The sequence below is a fragment of the Nycticebus coucang genome, chromosome 12 (genome assembly GCF_027406575.1).
Source record: "Nycticebus coucang isolate mNycCou1 chromosome 12, mNycCou1.pri, whole genome shotgun sequence".
In the NCBI taxonomy this organism is placed as follows: Eukaryota; Metazoa; Chordata; class Mammalia; order Primates; family Lorisidae; genus Nycticebus; species Nycticebus coucang.
The window spans coordinates 25371892-25392983 of NC_069791.1; positions in this window are offsets into that span (position 1 = coordinate 25371892).

A 21092-nucleotide genomic window follows, 5' to 3' on the forward strand; every position below is an offset into this window, starting at 1 on the left:
CATCCTTCCAAAAGGGTTGTATTAGTTTTCAGTCCCACCAACAGTGTAAAAGTGTTCCCTTCTCTCCACAACCAAGCCAGCATCTGCAGCTTTGACTCTGTGATGTGGGCCATCCTCACTGGGGGTAGGTGATATCTGAGGGTGGCTTTGATTTCCATTTCTCTGATGATTAGGAATGATGAGCATTTTTTCATGTGCTTGTTAGCCATTCATCTGTCTTTAGAGAAGGTTCTATTCATCTCACTCGCCCATTGATATAAAGGATTGTTGGCTTTTTTTGTTATTGCTTAATTTGAGTTAGGGTTAGGGTTATAGCATTGGCAGCACATTTCTTAAACTGATCTAATCCATCTGTGATAAACCCATAGATATACTGAATGGAGTAATACTGAAAGCTTTTCCACTCAGAACTGGAACAAGACAAGGTTTCCTCTATCACCACTACTGTTCAACATAGTGCTGGAAGTTCTAGTCAATACAATCAGGCAAGAGAAGGAAATAAAGGGCATCTAAGGGAGGGCACAGGAAGTGAAACTCTCCCTCTTTGCTGACAATATGATCTTATACCTAGAGAACCCCAAAGACTCTCCTGGAAGCGATCAAAAAATACAGTAATGTCGGGCGGCGCCTGTGGCTCAAGGAGTAGGGTGCCGGTCCCATATGCCAGAGGTGGTGGGTTCAAACCCAGCCCCGGCCAAAGAAAAAAATACAGTAATGTCTCAGGATATAAAATTAATGTCCACAAATCAGTAGCCTTTGTATATGGCAATAACAGCCAAGATGAGAAGCTGATCAAGGACACAATTCCCTTCTCAGTAGCTTAAAAAATAAAAATAAATACCTAGGAATATATCTAACAAAAGAGGTGAAGTACCTCCATAAGGAAATTACAAAACCCTAAGAAAAGAAATAACAGAAGATATTACAAATAGAAGAACATATCGTGCTCATGGCTAGGAATAATCAACATTGTGAAAATGTCTGTATTTCCCAAAGCAATCTACAGATTCAACAAAATCCCCATTAAAATACAAACATTATACTTTCAAGATTTGGAAAAAATAATTCTTCATTTTGTATGGCACCAGAAAAAAATCCATATAGCTAAGGCAATTCTTAGTAATGGAAACAAGGCCAGGGGCAATAGCCTACCAGACTTTAGGCTATACTACAAGACCATAGTGATCAAAACAGCATGGTATCGGCACAAAAATAGAGACACAGACATCTGGAATCGAATAGAACACCATAAGATAAAACTAAAATCTGACATCCACATGATCTTTGATAAACCAAACAAGAACATTATTGGAGGAAAGAATCCCTATTCAATAAATAGTGTGGGAGAACTGGATAACCACATGTAAAAGACTGAAACTGGACCCGCACCTTTCTCCATTCACTAAAAGTGATTCAAGATGGATAAAGGATCTAAATATAAGGCATGAATCAATAAAAATCTAGAAGAAAGTGTGGGGAAAGCACTTGAAGATATCAGCCTGGGGAAAGATTTTATGAAAAGACTTCTTTTGCAATGGCAACAACAACAAAAATAAACAAATGGGACTTAATGAAACTGAAAAGCTTCTGTACAGCTAAGGAGACAACAAGCAAAGCAAATCAAACAAACAACAGGACAACCAACAGAATGGGAAAGGATATTTGCATATTTTGAATCAGACAAAACTTCATAACTAGGACCTACGGAAAACTCAAATTAAGCAAAGAGAGAGAGAGAGAAACATCTTGAGAAAAAGTTAAGAAGATGAATTGAGAGGTGCTCATCAAGGTGTTTAAGTATTCCCTGGGAATTCTCAGAAAAATCAGTGGTGAGGTGGGAGCTAAATTTCCTCTATACAAATGTAACTTGGTGACACAAAATATTTATTTGGTTATTTAAAAGAAAATGAGGGCGGTAAAAACCTTAGAAGGCCAGAGGACTTCGGACTTTGTTTTACTGTAAAGTTTATTACTGTGAGTTTCTTGCATCCTTGACACAATCAGAGAGGGTATAAAGAATTGAAAGTAAAGAATGTACTTCTTTTTCTCATAATTAATAAGCCGCACAACGGCAGAGACCATATTTTATTTATTTTATCTCTCAGAGTTTCTAATACCATGTTTTGCACATAAATTGACACTCAGTATGAGGTCTGCTGAATTGAATTGGACAATTATGAAGTAATTACTTTATAATTCCTTTGAATTTCACATTAGAATTCTCATCCAAGATTTTTCTGAAAGCCACATTCAAATGTTTGAAATCAACACAGAAGCTCATGTTCATTTGCATAGGGTTCCGTTTTAAAATGTAACCTACTTAATCTAATTTTAGGTAATTATGAATTTAGTTTCATCAGCCCAGAATGTCTGCTACAAAAGTACAAAAAGTACCTGAGAGAGGTAAATTGAAAATGAGAAATGAGAAGAATGAAGGGCAGTGGTAAGGCCACCAGCAATTCTAACAATAAAGGGACAGACACTTTTATCCAGAGGATAAAGCTGATGCCTGGCCTGGCTTGCCCTCTTGCACTGATGGGACCTCGGGTAAGTCACTTCATGTCTGTAAGCTTCATTCTCCTGATACTTCAATTACCTAAAAACGGGATGAATAAACATGCTGTGTTTACCTCACTGATGATACTGAGAATGTACTGACATGGGGCACGGGAAAGCCACAGAGACATTCCCTCCATGTGACCATCATCCTCATTATTATTGTGACACTGACCTAGAGAACACCATGTTGTGGGTGACGTCATACTGACCCAGCTGTAGCTCTATGGAGTTAGATCCAGAGAGCCTAACACCGCCCCTTCACATAGAACTCTCCACCTGTCCTTTGGCCAGGCTACAAACAGACACACCAAGACACTTCCTCCGTAGGGCTATTCTATCTTGGTAGTCAATCCATGGGTCAGAGATTTTGGTTGGCTACAATGGATATAAAGACCACGTTGTAAAGACCACATTAAGTGGCCGGGTGCTGTGGCTTATGCCTTATATAATGCTAGCACTCTCCCTGGGAGGCTGAGGTGGGTGGATCACCTGAGCAAGATCAAGATCCCCATCTCTACTAAAAATAGAAAAACTATCTGGGCTTTGTGATGGGCACCTGTAGCCCCAGCTACTTGGGAGGCTGAGGCAGGAGGATCATTTGAACTCAGGAGTTTGAGGTGGCTGTGAGCTATGATGCTGTGGCACTCTACCCAGGTCAACTGAGTGAAACTCTATCTAAAAAAAAAAAAAAAAACAGAGACAGAGAGAGACTGCTGCCTTATTTCTTGGACTATGCACAATTTCCCTATTTATATTAATGTGATACTCTGAGAAAATGATACATATATGCAGTAATATTCAACATATGCAATAAAATCAGTATGTAGCCTCTCCTGAAATTCAGTAAATGCACAGAGAAGAATCAAAGATAAATACTTGATATTTAGCAAAAATAAAAACAAGATGCGCAACAGAATAATCATTCTTATGAAGTACACAGTAATGAGAAAAATGCAGGACTTTAGAAGTTTCATGTTCAGGCTGGGTACAGTGGCTCAGGCCTGTAATCCTAGCACTCTGGGAGGCCAAGGTGGGTAAATCACTTGAGCTCAGGAGTTTGAGACCATCCTGAGCAGAAGTGAGACCTTGTCTCTACTAAAATTAGCCTGACGTTATGGAGGGCAGCTATCCCAGCTACTCGGGAGTTTGAGGCAAAAGAATCTCTGAAGCCCAAGAGTTTGAGGTGCCATGAACTATAATGCCACAACACTTTAACCTAGGACCACAGAGTGAAACTGTCTCCAAAAAAAAATCCGTGTTCTTATCCCAGATATACTCCAAACTATAGTGATCTGGAGCAAATTATTGAACAACTTGTAATCCTATATTTCTTCTTTTATGTAATGAGAATAGTACCACCTACCTTATAAAATTCATGTAAGGTATTAGGCAAGGCTTATTAAATAAGGATAAAGTATATCATACTCTTAGCTTCCTTTTCTAAAAAAAAATCTTTCCTGAAGTTTGATTAAAGTCTTGATTCAAAATGTGAGTGTCTTCCTTCCTTGAAAATAAGACCATTTCTGGTGAGCCTCTGCCCACCCAACTTTATCAGTCCTCTATTCTTGCTATAAATGGAAACCTCTGTACTTCGTAGCAGATAATCCTCACCTATATATTCTCCAATTCCAGATTTCAGACTCTGACTCTGCCCCACGAGAAACATCTTCCCAGTGTTCACTGCATCAGCATAGTTCATCCCACCCCTTCAGTATCACCTCACATGGTAGGAGCTTACATAATTGTAAAGTGGTTGCCTAGCAACCAAATTATCAGCTATCCTCATCCCACCTCTTCTATCTTAATCCTCCAAACAACTATGGGAGCATTTTCAGCTAACAACAGCCTTTAACCAGAGACAAGATAAAATTCCAAGTTGCTGATTCAGTTATTTTTTTTAAATTTATCTCTATTTTTATATTCACCAGGCCTATGTGAAAAACAAAAGCTGAAGTGCTCAGGGAGGAGGCAGTGCTCAGCATCTGAACACACCATCCGCCAAGAGAGAGATGATGGTGCAGTGATCCAAAATTATCTAGGTTATCATTGACAAATAGCTTCTCCCAGAATGTAAGAGACTGACAGCTGCCTGCTCCTTCTTGGCTGGTGGAGTGAGACAGACTTCACAGTGTACTGGCTCACCTGAACTGTGGATTACAGGTGATCCAGAGCCCCAGAAGGAAAACGACTTCACTCAGTAAGAGGATTCTCCATTGGCAAAAGAAAGGGAAAAGGATTTAAGAAATCAATTAATCCAAGATCCTGATTGCACACATCAGAAATTGAGGTAAAGTGATTTACCTGAGGTCATAAAACATTTATTGGGTTGCAAAGATAGGATAAGCAAAAACCTCCCTGCTTAAATTAAGAACTCTTCCATGAGCTGGGCATGGCAGCTCAAGCCTGTAATATCAGCACTCTGGGAGGCTGAGGCAGGTGGGTCACTTGAGCTTAGGAGTTGGAGACAGGGCTGAACAAGACAGACACCCTATCTCTACTAAAAAATAAAAAAGAAAGAAAGGAAAGAAAAATTAGCTGGGCATTGTGGCAGGCACCTATAGTCCCAACTACTCCAGAAGCTGAGGTGAGAGGATTGCTTGACCCCAGGAGTTTGAGGTTGCTATGAGCTATGACACCACAGCAATCTAGCCTGGAGCAAAAATAAAATTCCTCCAGGGAGGCAGCAGGATACTGTGTTTTAAAAGAACTAGGCATTGAGGGAGGGGAGAGGGAATGGGAGAGGGGAGGGAAGGGGAGAGGGATGAGAAGGGAAGGGGGTGGTTCCATAGAGGGAGGGTTAATGGTGGGACCACATCTATGGAGCATATTGCAAGGGTACAAGTCAAATCTATCAAGTATTGAACACAAATGTCTTAACCAGGCGTCCTCAAACTTTTTAAACAGGGGGCCAATTCATTGTCCTTCAGACCGCTGGAGGGCCAGACTATAGTTTAAAAAAAAAAAAAAAAAAAAGATGAACAAATTCCTATGCACACTGCACATACCTTATTTTGAAGTAAAAAACAAAATGAGAACAAATACAATTCACACCGCTTCATGTGGCCCGCGGGCCGCAGTTTGAGGATGCCTGGTCTTAACACTGTGATTAAGTAAATGAGGTGAAAGCTATGTTAGCTATGTTAATTAGTAGGATGTAAGCACTCCAATTTGTACAAATAATCAACACATTGAATCCCACAAAGGCATAAATTTATTCATGATCTATGTATATATGACTTAATAAAAAAAAAAAAGAACTGGGCATTGAGTGAGCTGGCCTTAGTTTACATTCTAGCTCTGCAGTTACAACCTGCCAACTTAGATTTTAGGGATTTCTTTCTCCTAAATGCTATCACACAGGGTCCTTTTGATAGGTACAGGAGCTAATCCACATAATATTAATGTTATTGTACATTGTAGAAACTAAGTGCATGTTAGCAATTATTATTACTATTACCTGTATTATTTAATGATCTAGGAAACCCAACCTGTAAAGTCCCGAATCAACTAATTTGTATCTTCAAAAGAATGAAGTATCCTACATTCAATGGAACTGTAAAATCCAACTTTAAAAATTTAAAACTGTATCTAGATGATGGGCTATTGGATTTCTTTAAAAATAATCCTCCCCTGTCTTGTGAATGACTATCCTTAGCTTTCAACAAATTCAACTGGAACAGAACAATAACCACATATAATATAGAGCTGAGAAATAAGAGATTTTCCACTTCAAACTCTTTAAACCAGAGTCTAGCGCTTTTATACGAGTAAAATAGAAAGAAATACAAGAAAAATATATGAAACTTGGCCTAATTTGAGCCTTGAGCGATGGTATAAACATTATTTTAAATAGAAGCCTTCATGAGTAATTACTACTGATCCCCACCCCCAACTAGAGGAAATCAACAATGAACTAGCTGTAATACTTGGGAGAGTTTATTTTTGGTTAGTCTAGTAACTGTAGCCAGAGTAGAGCAGGGCAGGTATTGTAAAAATTTTTAGAAATTATTCTATTGAAACATAAGAATTTTCAATAATATCAAGTCAGTTCTCTCCCTCCTCCCCCCAAAACAAACCAAAATATGGCCAGGGATAGGCTCATTTTTAAAAAATCATTTTTGAGTTTGGTCTTAGGCCTGGCCGTACTTATTGGTGATATGCTTGTGGATTTAGGGGTCTTCTCTTCTATAATTGCCTTTTCTTGCCTGGTGAGAAGACCTGTTTTTTTGTTCTAGCCTCAAGAATAAATATGAACATCAATCTTCAAGAAATCTTAAGCAGTCATTTTGATTACCTCTCTAATACCAAGTATTAGAGTAATTTCCAAGTGTTATTTTTCGTATAGGTAGAAGCAGAAACTATCAGAAGTTTCTAGATCAAGCAGCTGGAGCACTTACACAGAGCTTTCAGAACTCCCCTGTTTCTTCCAGAGTAATTTCTCTGACTCCTAGAAGAGATGGGTAGAGTATTCCCAGGCCGGCCAGCTCATTACAGTGCTATAATAGGCCATTCCAAAGATGTTTCTTTTATTTTCTTGATAGCACAGTGGGTCCTGAAAGAAGATGTAGGTCTTATTTGTTTGAAGGATTACTTATTCATGTTGCTTTCAAAATCATCATCAACGTAGAGGAGGAAAATGATAACAGCAAACACCGTATAGTGCTTATGGTAGTTGAAACTGCTCAAAATATTCCCAGTTGAAACTTTCATTTTCTTCACTATCTCCTTGGGCAAATAGAATGAAGAAAGTTACACTCCTTTTTGTATAAGGAGACACAATATTAGGTAAGGAATCCTCGAAGCAAACTTAATCCAGGCCACCACTCTCCTCCCCGCTGTACTCATTAGCATTAGATCAGGAAGCTTTTTATACTCAGGTATTTTTGCTTTTCAGTGCTGTGACCTGATATCATAGTTGCTACTATGTTCAACTGCAAACGTGAGAAGAATAGTCCTTTCAATGAAAAGTGAAACTCACCATAAGAAAGATAAATTTTTGTGATGAAATTAGTAAAGAAGGTGGTTAGTGGAATTTAACTCACTACAGAATGGTGAATCAGGTAGTTGAGAAATGTGGGCGAATGGTGGGAAAAAAAAAAATCACAAAAGAGCAAGCACAAATATAGAAATGCCAATCATAAGAGCTTCATTTAGCCTAGCTTTTTCTAAAATTTTGGGTTTAGAGAAAAAGGTTGGAGAAAAAAATCGTTATTAAGAATCATCTGGATCAATACAGATGAACTTTAAAGAATTACACATGTGAAATAAGCCAGCGGAATCACATTGGAGCGACACAGAAAATAGAATGGTGGAAAAAAAAAAAAAAGGTAGAATGGTGGTTGCTATGAGGCTGGAGGAGGCAGAAATGGGGAGTAATTGTTTAAAGGGTATAGGGTTTCAGTTTCGGGGAAATTAAGTTCTGTAGATGGATGGTAACGATGGTTGGACAACAATGTGAATGAATATACTTAATGCCGTTAAATTTTATGTTATAGATGAAGTAACTTTGAAATGGTAAATTTTATGTTATAGATGAAGTCTGTTTGGAAAGGATCCAGCCATGTCCTTTGAAAAATAGACATAGATGGCTGGGTACTTTCTGGACAGCAGTAATTAAAGAAAAAGAATCACCTGGAGAAAGGTAGCAAAGGAAGAAACTGATTAGGATGACACAATTGAATGAGCCATGAGAAACTAAATTATACATTCCTATATATCTGTGTGTATGTAAAACTACCTAATTCCCTCTATTGTACTTCTTTTACCCTAAAATGTATAGAAAAGCTCAGCAAAAGAGTGCCCCCTGGTGGACCTCTGCCTTGCGGCGGCAACATGCTTAATGAATAACCTCGTCTTAATTAGCTTTCAAGTTCTTGCATATAACCCCTTTGCTTGTTTCCCTGATGGCAGGTGCCTAAATGCCTCCCAAAAGTTATCTAAGATCAAAGACTGAGAAAAGGACTCTAATATATTTTGGAGATATTTCTCTCTCTTTTTTCTTAGTTGACAGAGTCAAAACATTCATTACTTGGAAGTTAAGTTGAATCTCAATGGCTGTTATGCTAATTGTAATTTAGGGCATTTAAATTCATGTTGGGTTTCTGGAAGAAGTTTCTCTATAAGAAAAAAATATATATCTGAGGATTTTTTTATAGGGATATTTTCAAAGATTTACCTTATTTCATTCATCATTTTGTTCTGTTTCTTAGCAGGGATGACTTTTTTTATTATTTCCACCCAACTTTGCTATTAATAAATTTATTTATTAATATAAATAAATTAGACAAAATAAATATCTGTCTGATCTCCACAAAGTGTCATGGTATCCTCCCACAGCAGACATCTTTAACACTTTTATTTCAAGTGGCTTTTTGACAAATATAATTTTTCTTTTTTTTTTAATCTAAAGAATTTCATCAACTTTATTTAATGGCTAAGGAACAGGTTAAATAAATTTTTCAAGGTCATTGAAAGAATGAATGGGAAAGCAAGATTAAAATTCTGATTTACTGATTTCCCAGAGTAATGTTAGCTGATTGCCAACACTGTTGCTCTAAAATGCATGTCCTCAAGTAGAAACAATTTTTAGCTGGGCTTTTTCAAGGTTATTCTATGATTTTGTGAGGAAGAATGACATAGAGTTTGATAAAAATCTCTACTGCAGGCATAGGTTCCTAAGTGTGAATATCGTAATTTTGAAGAGGACAATAGAATGATTAATTGCATGTGCTGGCATCTTTCACTTGACCTTGAAAAGGTTACAGTGATCATTACTCATTAGAAGTACTATTTAGTGAAAAGTTCAAAATAAGTATCTCTTTCGATTTGGGCTTTTGTTTTCCTGGGATCTGGAACTTAGTCTATTAATGTCATAATTTAAAGTAGCTAAGCAGGTTATAGTTATCCACTGAGATGCTTTGGAAACCGTCAGTTAAATTTGCAATGTTATTGTAAAGCTTCATAAACAGGCTATTATCACTTCCAGTTTTACCTATGTGGGTATTTTTTAAAAAACTATTTTCAAATAATTTTAAATTTACAGAAAGTGGCAAAGATGGTGTGGAGAATTTCCATATACCCTGAGATTGGTTTCCCCTCATGTTAACATCTTACATTACCATGTTTTTGTCAAAACTACCCAATACTGATACATCACTATGAACTAAACTTCAAAACTTATTTCTATTTCACTAGCTTTTCCATTACTGTTCTTTTTCTGTTGAGATTCCCATCCAGAGCACCACATTACATTTAGTCTCAGTCTCCTCTAGTCTGTGACAGTTTCTCAGGCTTAACCTGTTTCTCATGACCTTGGAGGTTTTGAGCAATATGTATTTTGTAGGATTGCCCCAAATTCAGCATTGTCTGATGTTTTTCTCATGATTAGACCGGAGCTGTGGGGTTTTGTGTAGGCTATTGAAAGGGTGGGGAGCCTTTCTCATCACATCGTATCAGGCAGGGTTCTATATATAACTTATATATAGAATATAAGTATCAATTTAACTCATCACAGGCGATGGTAACCTTGACCACTAGGATAAGGTAATGCTTGTCTGGTTTTTCTATTATATGTTGCTATTTTTTCCTTTCACTGTTCTTTGGGATAGGATCATTAAGTCCAGCCCGTGCTCAAGGTGGAAAGGTCGGGGCCCAGGGGCACCGTGTCTCCCACCCCAACCCAGGGCCTCGTCGGAGCTGGGACTCTAGGTCGCCGGCCCAGGCCACTCAACTGTCCCTGTGTCAGCTTACTCGGGTGGGTCTCCTTCTGGTCTCTGTGCCGAAGCATTTTAGAAGTCAGTAAATATTAGTAGGAGCGAGCATCTGGGCAGCAACCTCAGCAGCAGTCTGTCAGTCTTCGTTTTTTCCAGCTGCTTCTCCTGACATTATTTATAGAAGCAATACACCACAGGTGTGGAGACTGCTGTGCAATAATGTCGGTGTTCTCCTCATGTGCTCTTTGACGAGAGACCAATGATGTTAAATGATGTTAAATCCCTTCCCCGATCCCTTCTTGCCACTGTATTTCTCACAGGTGCCTCCTACAGAAAGGAGAGGGAAGAACTAAGTTCCACTTCTGGGAGGAGGAAACTATCTGGGTGTAGAACAAGGAAAATCTGTCTCTTCTCTCCCATTTACTTACTTACTCAGTGATTTCCTAACAGTCTGGGCTCACATAGTATTTCAACCTTTGGGTTGTAATCCAATATTACTTTATTTCATTGCCCAAATTGTTCCAGTTTTTGCCTTTGGGATTTCTTTGAGGTTTGTTGCTATGACCTTTTGACATGTCCTCATCCTTGTTTGGTTGGCTTTGAGCATTTTCTTACTTTCTGGGATGACAAGATGCTCTAGGTTCATTTAGGAGTCATCTTTCTCCAGCCCTAGGATCAGCCATTTGTTCAAGGAGCTCTGGTTGCTTTGAGGGTGGATTGGTGTTTAGAAACCAGAATCTGGGCACTTACTATGTTCTTTGCTCTCCCTGCAGATAATTATTTCTGTATCTCTCCACCTATAGATATATGATACATGAATAAATGATGGGTCCACAGATAGGCAGGAATTCATGCTGATGTCTCTGCCACCAATATGGTACCAAAGGGTTTCTTCCAGCCTTCTGTGGAGATTTTTTTAAAGACCTGAACTTCACTTCATCTTATTAACTGAATATTTTAGGTAACATGCTTTATATTAGTAAGCAACGTTGCCCTATTATTCTGCTGCCAGTGTACTGGATAGCACAATGACGTTGCAGTATCATTCTCTGTAAGTCAAGTAAAGGAGTCTTGATCCTTGTGGCAAAAACTGCTGATTCTCTACCTAATATTTATTCATCTCTCCTTCATTCGCAACTGAATTTTAAGGGCAAAAATGTGTCCAGTTAAAAATTCTCCTCCTCAGACTCTCTGCGAGCTAGGGTTGCCCCTGTGCAATCTAGATTTATGAGCTGCAAGAGGAAACCTTCTGTATGAAGCTTGTGGGAAAGCTATTGTTTTCCCAATAAAATATATCTTTGTCCTTTATCCTGCTCTCTTCCTCCCCTAAGGGGCATACACATGACATCCATGGGTGGAGCAGCTGCCTTATAACCATGAGGATAAAAGCCACACACCAAGAATGGCAAAGGAGATAGAAGGCACTTCGGTTGATGAGTTAGTTCTCTTAGCAAATGCACCAGCTGTGGTCTGTTTACTTCTTGCTACATGGGGAAAATGAGCTCATATTTGGCTAAGCTACTGCCGTCTCTTTTGTAAGACTGAACACAGTCTTATCCATTGGGAGGAATAGAACAGTATTTTTTTCTTTCCAAATTAGGTGGTCTGCCATTATGATTATTTGTGCAATAACATACCATTCAGTGCTGGTTCATTCTATCATGTTAAGTGTTAAAAAGCACATTCCATTTTTAAGATCAGATATGCAAAGAGATTAATGGCATTTTTACTATTAGTCCTAAGCCCACACATTTCAGGATTAACCAGAAGTTCATTCATACGCACATTATAAATGAATAAGCTTTGTAAAAATAAGGAATTGTGTATGTGCCGCAAGGTCATAGATTGGTACCATGAGCGATTGATCTTCAGGATGTGATTCATTATCTTAAGTGTTACAGTCCAGAGATTCTTGGGTGGCTGGAGAGGATATAAGGTGGAGAGAGAGAGTAAAGGAGTATAATAGTCCATTGGAGAATGTGCAGGCTGAGAAACATTTTAAAATTATAGTGACTCTTGTTCAATACATTAAATTTTCTTTGAAAGTGAATAATGATATTAATAATGGACATGTTCTATGTTTTAGGCAATGTACTAGGGACGTAAAAGAGTTATAACGCTAACTTCTCACAAGAATACTTTGCAGTAGCTACTGCTAGTATCTGCATTTAAAAGATGAGGAAACTCAAGTATAGAAATGTAAGGTCACATATCTAGTAAGTGCGCGTATTCCAACCTAGGCGTGTCTGATTCCAGGATCTAAGTCCCTACCTATCTCATTGAACTGTTTCCTGATAAATAACATCAAAGGAAGATATAGCACTCCTATTTTATCAAAAGGCTATTAAAAAAGGGTTTTAAAAAGTTGAATAATAATGTCATACTCAATTAAAACTGAAAAGGTGTTTAAAAGGGTTTTAAAAGTTGAACAATAATGTCACATTAAAACTGAAAAGGTATTTTTAGTTCTGTCCACTGACAAGACTAAATCACATTGCTGAAAGATACAAATTTGTAAATTAATATAACAGTGTAAATTGACATTTGTAATCCTAGCACTCTAGGAGGCTGAGGCAGGTGGATAGTTTGAGCTCAGGAGTTTGGGACCAGCCTGAGCAAAGCGAGATCCCGTCTTTAGTAAAAATAGAAAAACTAGCCAGGTGTAGTGGTGCACATCTGTAGTCCCAACTGCTCAGGAGGCTGAAGAAAGAGGATTGATTGTTCATGCTCAAGAGTTTGAGATTGCTGTGAGCTGTAATGCTACAGCACTCTACTCAGGGTGATCGAGTGAGACTCTGTCTCAAAAAGAAAGAAAAAAAGAGAGGGAGGAGGAAGGAAGGAAAATCTTTTCTCAATCAAAACACAAAAAATGAAATATATTTGTTTCGGGTGGTTCCTGTGGCTCAAAGGAGTAGGGCACCAGCCCCATATACCAGAGGTGGTAGGTTCAAACCTGGTCCCAGCCAAAAACTGCAAAAAAAAAAAAAGAAAGAAAGAAAAAGAAAAAAAGAAATATATTTGTTTCATATAAATTATTTTTGAGAAGAATTTGTATAGCCCCGTTACACTGCTCATATTCATTTTTACATGGCTTTTTTGGATACCTTGCTACAAATGGCAGGCAGTTTTCACATAAAATGCCAGATATCTATGAGTTTAATTGATATTCTTATGAATTGTGAAAGGTTTTAGAAGCATTCTGTCATTTTTCTCTATATATCAAATGTATGTGTTTTTATTCATGAATATTTTGGTTGCTTAGTAAATTGAAACATAGAAATTTCTACCAGAACAACAAAGAGTATTTTTGACATTTACATATAATATAGTCTTCTTAGTAGATAAAAGGCTTTTTCCCTCTTTTAATATAAAAAGTCACAGCACCTTTAGTAGATTGTACATTAGAATGGACAATCCCAACTATTATTGCCTTGTGAACATAAAGATTTTCATGAAGAGCTTGTAGCAGGCCTAACACACCTGTGTGTAGGACAGTCACAGCAGCCAAAACATCATATCTGGAAGTAGCATTCATAATAAGTCAATTCTAATACCAATATATGGTTGCATTAATTATTATTGATTAAAGAAAATAAATATACTTAAAAAAAGTTTTAAACCTATAAATGCGGGTATATTCACAAATAGAAAGCTAAAAATCAATATAACTGCAGAAAGTAGCTTCTGATGAGAAATGCTACTTTCTAAAGTATATATTTTATATATAAGCTAGACGTCAGGCGGGATCTGCAAATCCCTTAATGTCTGAATAAATTTCCTCCCATCATCGCGTTCCATGCCTTGGGTCAATATAAAATTCTTCTTGCATTTTCTAGGTCTTAAATTGTCTGGGTTCTTCTGGCTTTTGGCTTTTTGTCCTTTGAATTGGTTAGCTAAGGAACAATTTTTCCACTTGGAAATATCCTCTCCGTTTCGTGCCGCATGAACTGAGATGTGAAACTCAGGCATTTATTGCAGTCCCTCAAGATAGAAAAATCTAATAAGACCTCTATGTAGGTAAAATGATTTACTAAACTTAGGGGGAAGAAGAGCATAGAAGAGACCGTACATTGAAGCAACATGGTTATTTTAAAATTAATAATAGACATTCTACTTATTAAAAACTCTTCAGTCATCCCACAGACCACCAGGGATTCCTCGCTGCTCTCTCAATGCAGATTGACCCAGCCTCCTCCAATCTCTGCCACTGGCCGGATCTTCCCACTCCTAACTCACCTCTTCCCTGGCCTCCCCCTCCTTGAGTTGGCTTCCAAGAGCTCCAAATTCAGTGGGGGAAATTCACTTTGTCTTCCTACAAGTACCCCCAGAAACAGAGACTAAATGAACCTTCTGAACTAGTTTTTTATTAGGAAGCAAAATTCCAGGCAAGCAAGAATAAGGTAAAAAGGAAAGTGAAGGGAGTAGCCCCGGGCTTTGTCCCTCTTGCCTACTGTACCTGCCCCGTGGCTGAGGTCTGTCTTCACTGCTACTTTTCCAGTGTTCTGGGAGGCACAGAGGCTCGGCCACCTCTGTCACCCCGAGACCAGCAGGTCCTGGGTGGTTGTAGGGAGGACTGTAGGAAACCCAGAAAATCAGGAAACGTCACAGACATCTTACTAGAATGTCTGCAAGTTGGAGTTTCTCTTTAGAACCTCAGCGTGATGTGTCCTCAGCCTCCCCGCTGCCTTTTCCTGTTCCTGTGTGGAGATGGCCCAAGGTGCCCAAAGTGGCCATGTTTCTTGGAGTATCTGGGGAATATCAGCCCTGGGTCATCCCCTTCCACAGGATAGGATGAGGCTGTTTCCAGATTGTGTGCTGACAAATACACAGGCTTATATAGAGCTCCCACAAGAGGTCTCTTAGCACTAATCATTTCATTGATATTCAGTGCTCTAATGCCATCCTTCCTAAAAGGGAGAAGAGAGGGGTTGTAACACCATAAACCTCTCATCTACAAAAACTGACCACCTCTCCTGCTCAAAAAACATCAAAAAGTTAGGTCTCCAGCTCTGGCTGCTCTGGCACCATTTCTACGCCAGGACCCAGGGGCTGGCTGATCTTTGCAGAGTACTGAGCTGACCGGGAACGCAGTGACAAGGCCTGCCCGGAGCTGCCCTGCATCACCGAGGAAAGCTGCCTTCTCGTCTTTGCTAACCAGTAATACCTGCCTGGTGCCATGAAACTTCATGAGATTCAGGAATAACTGAGCCTGACCCAGATTTGGGACAGAAACCTGGAGGTTCAGCCCTCTCCTGCGGCCTGTGCCTAGGAGGGGCTCAGGTGGTTAACCTCTAACTACAGACCCTCATGAGCCCTCTCTACTCATCGCCTGGAAGGAGAGAAATCAAAAACCGACTTAGAGGATTATTGCCACCATCACCTTTTTTCAATCTCCACCTTTTCTTTTCAATTTTAACTGTGGAGTTACTGGTTTATGGTTTCAAGGTGGCTAGGGGTTTTCTCTTGTGTTTTTCTTTCTATTCTCCCTTTCCCCCACTTTGCATTAGCAGACTCTGATCTGACACTTGACAAAACTCAAAGAGCTAGATGCTCTTGTTAACTTCCACAAAATGGGATGGGGGAAATATAGCAGGTCTCGGTAAAGTCATTGGTAATAACGGTTTTTTGGTTTTTTTTGGAAAAAACTATTTTCAAAGTATGCTGTTTTCTTTTTGCCCACTTTATCACTAGCTGTAGATGGTTTATTTTTGCATCCATGCAAACTGTGTTGCAGATATGTTTTATCCAGTAAACTGAACATTATTGTTTTGAAAAAAAAAAAAAAAGTAAAGTGAAGCTTGGCCAAGTGGCTCACGCCTGTAGTGGGAGTATCACTTGTGGCCCAGAGTTCAGACCAGCCTGGACAACTTAATGAGGCCCCATCTCAAAAAGGGGAGGGGAGCAGGAAGCAGGGAAGGAAGAAAATACAAGGCAGCACATTACTGAATTTGCCAGTTTCACAAGAAAGACAACTTACTATTATCGGACATGTGGGCATTTTTGCATCTCCAAACAATTGGAGGCAAAATGGAGGAAATAAAATCTGTAGCACCTTTTCCATCTCCTGCTTTCACTGGCCAGTTTTCTTTCAGTGGGACATTACGTCCCTGCCCTTGTGGTTTTAAACACCAATATTCCCCCATCAGATATGTACATAATAACATTACTTGATTCCTGGATACCTCATACGATAAACTCTGCTTCAGAATTTTAATTAGCAAACCCATTGGCATTTATCATCTGTCATTGCAAACAACCTCTTGTTAGTGTCATACATTCTTATCTTCTTATTACAATCTGCTGGCAAAAAAAAAAAAAAATCTGGAAAATATGCCTGTACCGAGTGTTGCTGGAGAACTATTGTACAACTGGGAATTTGGCCATAAATTTACCAAACTCAGCTGGGCTCTTGACACTGCCCAACCACGAGCCTTTGTCTCCTTTGTCATCTTGCTGTCCTGTTCTACACACAATTTAAAATCTTCACTCTCCTTAAACCTAAAGCCCCAAGCTTCCCTCTCACTCCTGGGAGATGACTTCACCACCAACTGTACAAGGACAATGAAAGCCATTATATAGACCTTCCATCATGTTCCCATCACTCAAGTTTCAAATCTACTTGCATCCTAAGTATCAACAACAGGGCCTGGCATAGCGTGGGGGTCATAATAGATGTTTATTGAATAAATACCCATCCATCCTTACCTCCTCCCTCATTTATAATGAAGAAATGTCCCATCCACCTGTCTCCGTATTCCTTTTTCTGTCTGCCTTCCAATAATCTTATGCTGTTCATTTCTCTTACTTTCTATTCTATATCTTCCTCCCCTTCTTTTCTGGCTGGTCTGCATGGGCATTGAAATATGTTATAATGTCTCCAAATTAAAAAAAAAAAATCCTCACACAGCCTCACTCCCACCCTTCCACAGCTGGGTAGTATTCCACCCTGTACATATCCTGTGATCTGACCATTCTACTGGTGGTGGTTCAAGTTATTTCAGTTCAGTTTTTTTTGTTTGTTTGTTTTGTGAGATGGAGTCTCACTTTGTCACCTTCAGTAGAATACGGTGGCATCACAGCTCACAGCAACCTCCAACTCTTGGGCTCAGCCTCCCAAGTAGCTGGGACCACAGGCACACCCGCCACAACACTTGGCTATTTCTTTGTTGCCATTGTTATTGTCGTTTACCTGGCCCAGGCCAGGTTCAAAGCCACCAGCCTCGGTGTATGTGGCTGGCACCTTAACTACTGTGCTATTGGGGCCGAGCCTTCAGTTCAGTTTTTGCTAATGCAGGGTTTCTACAAACATATGTGTGTGTGTTTACTGGTGCACATATATAAGATTTTCTCTAGAAGAAGAATCGCTGCATGTTTGGTATACACATCCTCAACTATACTACAGAATGTCAAACTATAATACAAAATGTTTGGACTCTTCACTTATGCTAGCCAGGTATAAAGATTTCTATGCTTCATGTCGTCATAATTGATGGTTTCAGATTTCTTAGTTTTTGCATAGCAAATGAGTATGTAATGGTATCACAATTTGGCTGTAATTTACATTACTCTGGTGAAAGGGTTTGGGGTCACCAGATGAAGGGGTCTTGGCACGAGGGATGAAGAAGCTTGACACAAAGTCTGTGTCCGGGGACTGAGGACCTCTGGGAGGAGCCCTCCCGAGTAAACCTTGGGTCCATGTTTATTATCATAAAACAGGAAGAAGTTGACAAAAGCAGCTTACCCAACATTAGTACTGATTAGGAAAGACATGGAGAAGGTCAGATAGAATGTCTCCACCTTTGCAAAACCACACACGTTGAGCATCACCCCAGCCTCCAGCATCCAGAGAACTTTGGAATCTAGAGAATCTTTATGGTAATTATTATTGCAACACCTTCCACGTACATTTTCCCTTGAAGGCCAGTTTTCTGATCTTCTGCATGCACACAACTTCTCGTGATCACATGCCTTCTCGTGATCTCCAGGTCTCTCGAGCAGGAAGCGAGTTTTATGCTAAAGACCAGGACTCTGCATACCCTACACTCTGATCATCTTTTAATATATTTACAGCCATTCTTTCTTCTGTGAAGAGATTTCCAAGTTCTTGCTAATTTTTCTTTTGAGTTACTTATCTCTTTATGCTCGAGGGTCAGCAGCACTACCCACCTTTGCTTTGGCACCATCAAGGCATACATCAACATGGTGGAAAAAAGCAAACGATGGGCTTACCATATAGCTTTGAGTTCAAGAACTCCCTGAGAGGTTGTCAGGTGTCCCTCAAACACTCCCCAGACCACACATTGAGAACTGCACAACAAGCCCATTGCCACAGCCTGCTACTCATCCTACCGTCTGTTCTCCCCATCACATGCTGAATCAGGTCCAGTTACTCCTGTTCCACATAGATTTCACATAGACTTATCTCAAGCAGAGAGTTGTGGGGTCTCCTGATTCTTCCAATCGCATTTCCTAGCAAGTTCTCAACAGGTCATCTTCTTCAAATCTAGTGTTCTCCTTAGAGTTCTTGAACTCCACATGTGTTATGTGAGACTCAGCAAGTCTTTCTTTTTTGACTGGGTATCACTCTGTTGCTTGAGATAATGGTGCAGTGTCAAACTCCTGGGCTCAAGCTATTCTCCTGCCTTAACCTCCTAAGTAGCTGGAACTTTATTATACCACCATGCCCAGCTAATTATTTTTTTAGAAATGGGATCTTGCTGTGTTGCCCAGTCTAGTCTTGAACTCCCACTTCAAGTGATACTCCTGCCTTAGCCTCCCAAAGTACTAGGATTATAGATGTGAACCACTGTGTCTGTCCCCTTAGTGGGTCTTTACAATCTAATTTTTATGCAAAGAACATTTTTTTCCTCAGAGATGTTCATGGCTCAATTTTTTTCTTCCTTTAGGTTTCTGATGAAGTATCTCCCCTGACCACATCTACAACTGCACTTCTGTCAGTCTTTAATCCCTTTGCCTACTTTACTTTTTCGCTACTTATTTGTTTATTGTCCACCTTGGAATATCAGCTCTATGAAACCAGGGACTTGATTTTGCTTGCTGCTTTTTTCCCAATATCGGGAACATAAAGGCATGCAATAACAATTTTTAAATAAAAAAATAAACTGCACTCTAATAGCCCCAACAAGATGAATTTGAAGGGACATACTTGTCTCATGTCTCATTTTGTTGAAAATAAATTTATCTATCCATCATGAGATAGATGACATATTAAGTATACATGGGTTAAATGTCAGGCTTGTTATTCTAATTTCACTTGAAAACAAACTTTTTCATAAATTGTGGACAGATGTTGATAAAATAATAGCAGCTGTGGCAGAGAACACAGTTTCATTAAGGAAAAATGGCAATGTTTTTCTTTAATGGGTAGGGTTATTAATAGCTCTTTGGAAGCGTCAGACAGAAATATTTTAAGCAACAACATTTATACCCAACAACCTATCCACCATGTTTCTTAATGTGGTACCAGCTGCTATTGTTTATTCTTTCTTGACAAGATGTCTGATTCCAAGGCTATATCTACCCAACCATACCACAGAGGTCAAAACATACACACCAGCTTGACTAAAAGGATTTGCCAATTGAGTCAAAATTTCCTCTGTTTTCTCTCTCCTTTCATGTCCTTATTTCTTCATGCTTTGATTTTTTTATCCAAGCCCTGTTGGCCCTTAGGGGTTTACTGCATTAATAAAACATTTTCTGTATCTTTATCATCAAACTTTATACCTCAGCACTTTCATACATTAAAAAGCAAAAATCGAAAATCAAAACCTCTTTTTCTACCTCTCAGATTTCTTCCTTGTATTTAAGAATCCTGCTTTACTTCATAGCCAGACTTCTCTGATGAGATATTGACATCCCATCTCCACTCTTCTCATCATGACTCTGACCTCAGCTACCAGAATGTTGTTTCTACTGACACTGCCCATGCAGTGGCAACTAAGGCGAATGGATAAAGCCTCTGACCTCTCTTCTGACTCTGATGGTTTTAATGGATCCTTATTCTTTAATTAAACTCCCCTGGGCTAGGTGCGGTGGCTCACACCTGTAATCCTAGCACTCTGGGAAGCCTAGGTGGGTGGATTGCTTGAACTTAGGAGTTCAAGACCAGCCTGAGCAAAAGTGAGAACTCGTCTCTACTAAGACTGGGAAAAACTAGATGAGCATGGTGGTGCAGGCCTATAGTCCTAGCTACTTGGGAGGCTGAGCAAGAAGATCGCTCAAGTCCAAGAGTTTGAGGTTGCTGGGAGCTATGACGCCACAGCACTCTACCCAATGCAACAGAGTGAGACTCTGTCTCAAAAGAAAAAAAAAAAATCAAACTCCCCTGTGTTGGCCTGGGCAGCATGTCCTTTCTCAATTGTCCATGTTTATCAGTGGAATCTTCCTTCTCTGCCCTCTTCCTTAAGTGTTGCTATTTCCCATGATTCCACTTCTTACTAAACGTCTATAATACAGCAGCACATCTCAAATACAATGAACAACATTCAGTTCAATTTTCTCTTTCACCTTTTCCTCTTTGGGTGTGTTCTGTCTCAGTGAAGGTCATCACCGCTGACCAGTCTCCCTTAAAAGTGATTTAAATATAAATGCGAAGTGTACTATGCCTCACGTCCAAAACTAGTTTACTGCAAGACCCTAGAACTAGTTGCCCTGCCACTCAATTCTATTCTTCTCCCTGCTCTTGTCGCCTTTCTAGTATTTATATCTGATTATGTCACTCATTTACTTTAAAATCCACCAACAAGAAAACAAATAAAAGAAAGTTTGACGTTTCCTAACGACCCGAATACGACTTGCTTC